Source organism: Nicotiana tabacum, chromosome 11 (assembly GCF_000715075.1).
Source record: "Nicotiana tabacum cultivar K326 chromosome 11, ASM71507v2, whole genome shotgun sequence".
NCBI lineage: Eukaryota > Viridiplantae > Streptophyta > Magnoliopsida > Solanales > Solanaceae > Nicotiana > Nicotiana tabacum.
The window spans coordinates 137,400,274-137,402,983 of NC_134090.1; the positions used below are offsets into that span (position 1 = coordinate 137,400,274).

A 2,710-nucleotide genomic window follows, 5' to 3' on the forward strand; every position below is an offset into this window, starting at 1 on the left:
AATTCCACTAGGATCTCATCAGGCCTAGTTGCCTTACCCCTACTCATCTTCCGCATTGCCTCATCAACCTTCTTGTTCCTAATACGTATACAAAACCCAAAATCCCTCTAACTCTCTGAGTTTTCCAACTCACCTAGCACGATGTTCCTGTCCTATTCCTCATTTAAGAGTGTATGTAAGTACTTCTTTCATGTACACCTGATACACGCCTCTTCCACTAGAACCTTACCATCTTCATCTTTGATACACCGTACTTGGTCCAGGTCCATAGCCTTCTTCTCCCTAATCTTGGCTAACTTGTACAACTTTTTGTCGCCTCTTTTGCCCCCAATATCCTTAGATAATTGCTCAAAATTTGTAGTCTTAGCCGACGTAACTGCTAATTTTGCTTATTTCCTTGCCTTCTTATAACACTCCCTATATGCCCTCTCCTCCTCCTCATATGTGCTCCCCATTAGCTTCAGATATGCCGCTTTTTTAGCTTTCACTTTTTCTTGGACCTCCTCATTCCACCACCACTCCTTTTTGTGGCCTCTTGAATAACCCTTCGTTACCCCTAAAACTTCTCTAGCAGTTTCCCTAATGCACTTTGCTATCATGGTCCTCATACTACTCGCGTCCCCACTACTCCTCCAGGTCCCCATGGCCAACAACTTCTCCCTAACTCCTCAGCATTTTCCTTAGTCAAAGCTCTCCACTTAATCTTAGGCTGGTCGTACACCGCTCTCTTCATTCTTACTCTCTTGACCTCCAAGTCCATTACCAAGAACTTATGCTGCGTCGACAAACAATAACCTTGCAATCACAGCAAAGGTCTCTATCACCCCTCCTAAGGAGAAGGTAATAAATCTGAGTCCTAGCTACCTTACTCCGGAAAGTGACAAGTGTTCCCCTCTCCTCTAGAAACACAAATTAGCTAACACCAAGTCAAAAGCTTTAGCAAAATCCAATAATGAGGTACCGCCCTCATTCCTAACTTTGAGATGGGACCCGCCATGCACCTCGTCATAACCCCTAACAGTCACCCCAATATGGACATTAAAATTACCTCCTATGACGAGCTTTTAGAAGTGTGGAATACCACGCACAACCTCATCCAAATCATCTCACAAGCGCCTTTTGACCTCCTCGCCCAGGCCCACCTGAGGTGCGTAAGCGCTAATCACGTTAAAAGTGACTCCACCAACCACTAGCTTAATAGTAATTACCCTATCATTCACCCTCATAACACCAACACCATTTCCCTAAGATCCCCATCAACTAAAATACCTACCCCATTCTTGTCCGCAACTCCTCCTGAATACCATAGCTTAAACCTGTTAACATCTCGAGCCCTCGTACCCTTCCATCTAGTCTTCTAGACACATGTTATATTAATATCCCTCTTTTGAAGAATTCTCCCTAACTCTATAAACTTACTCATCAGTGTCCCTATTTTCCAGGAGCCCGCTCTCAGCCTACTAGATCCCTTACCCTCTCGACATCCTTGCCACCCGCCCCATGGCCCACTCGAGGACATGACTTTACTCTACCATCATTCTGGCTAGCCACTGAGATGGGATTTTGCATTTACCAACTTACTAAAAAGACTAATAATAGTAGTATTCGAATAATCGCGCGAACGCAGGCCTCCACTACTACAAATTATAACGTAGGCTTGACCATTTGGATCGACCTTAGGCTGGCATCCCTCCAAAATGCAATGGAAGTCACCAACCCTAGACATGCATCTTATTGATTGGCCATTTACCACATCCAGGTAAGTATTGACCAGGCAATTGAATTAGAAAAAAAAAGTGCAAATCAAGGTTCGGGGTTGTTGTTTTCCCCACCTTAACCAATAAATTTTTTAATGCGTTGTTATCATCCATAGAAAAGATATCTCCACTTAATGAGAAAGAAAATTGTTACAGAAAATGGGAACTCAGCTCGAGCTCTTAAAGGGAGTTCATGCTGACGTGAAATCATATGCAACCTTGGTTGTTCTTTTCCGAGCCCGAAACTATAACACCCCTCAATTGGGGAGGCTGTGAGGTTATTTTTTTAAATATTTTATAAATATATTAAATTATAAATTCTTACGATTAATAATATTTTTATGTAGTTTTTAATTATATAAAATTTTATTTTCAATAATTTAAAGATTTTTTCTTTTATACTATCAAAATAAAGAATATTGACCCGCTTACTTCAAATCGTGGCACTTAAAGTGGAACAAAGGGAGTATTAGGTATAGATTCAGATGAATTTAACAACTTTTACTTAAATCTTGTTTATATTAAAAATATTAAAATATGTATAGATATTTAAATGCAAATTGAGTAACTAAAATAGTGAGTTTGATAGCAAATTAAAATACCCATAAACTTTAAATTCTGACTACACAACTAACATTTTTTTATAATACATATAATGGAATCTAGACGGCGGATGTTGCTTCCCGTAAAGTACCTTCGTCGGTGTGTGAATAGACTCGAAAAAGGGAACTTGTGAAAGGAAAAAATGGTCATATTCATTACTCGTTGAATAATGTGATTTTTGTTATGAATAATTTGTACGTTGGATACTACTTTGGATACTACATTGGATGCTGCATTGGATGCTCATGTTGTGAATAACTTAAATATTAAATTTTCTACTTTATGTCCATCATCTTTACTTTTTATGCCTATAAAAGGCCATGTAATTGCAATGGAAAAATACACCAAAG

The 2,710-nt window shown here is 39.3% G+C and overlaps 1 non-coding gene across 1 annotated transcript; it reads right to left on the reverse strand.

Annotated features, from left to right (window-relative positions):
• Nucleotides 1–1,606: 1,606 nt before the first annotated feature.
• Nucleotides 1,607–1,767, reverse strand: LOC142166738 (U1 spliceosomal RNA). The gene has a single exon (XR_012697121.1). It is a non-coding gene; the product is annotated as a U1 spliceosomal RNA (small nuclear RNA).
• Between the last annotated feature and the right edge of the window lie 943 nt (nucleotides 1,768–2,710).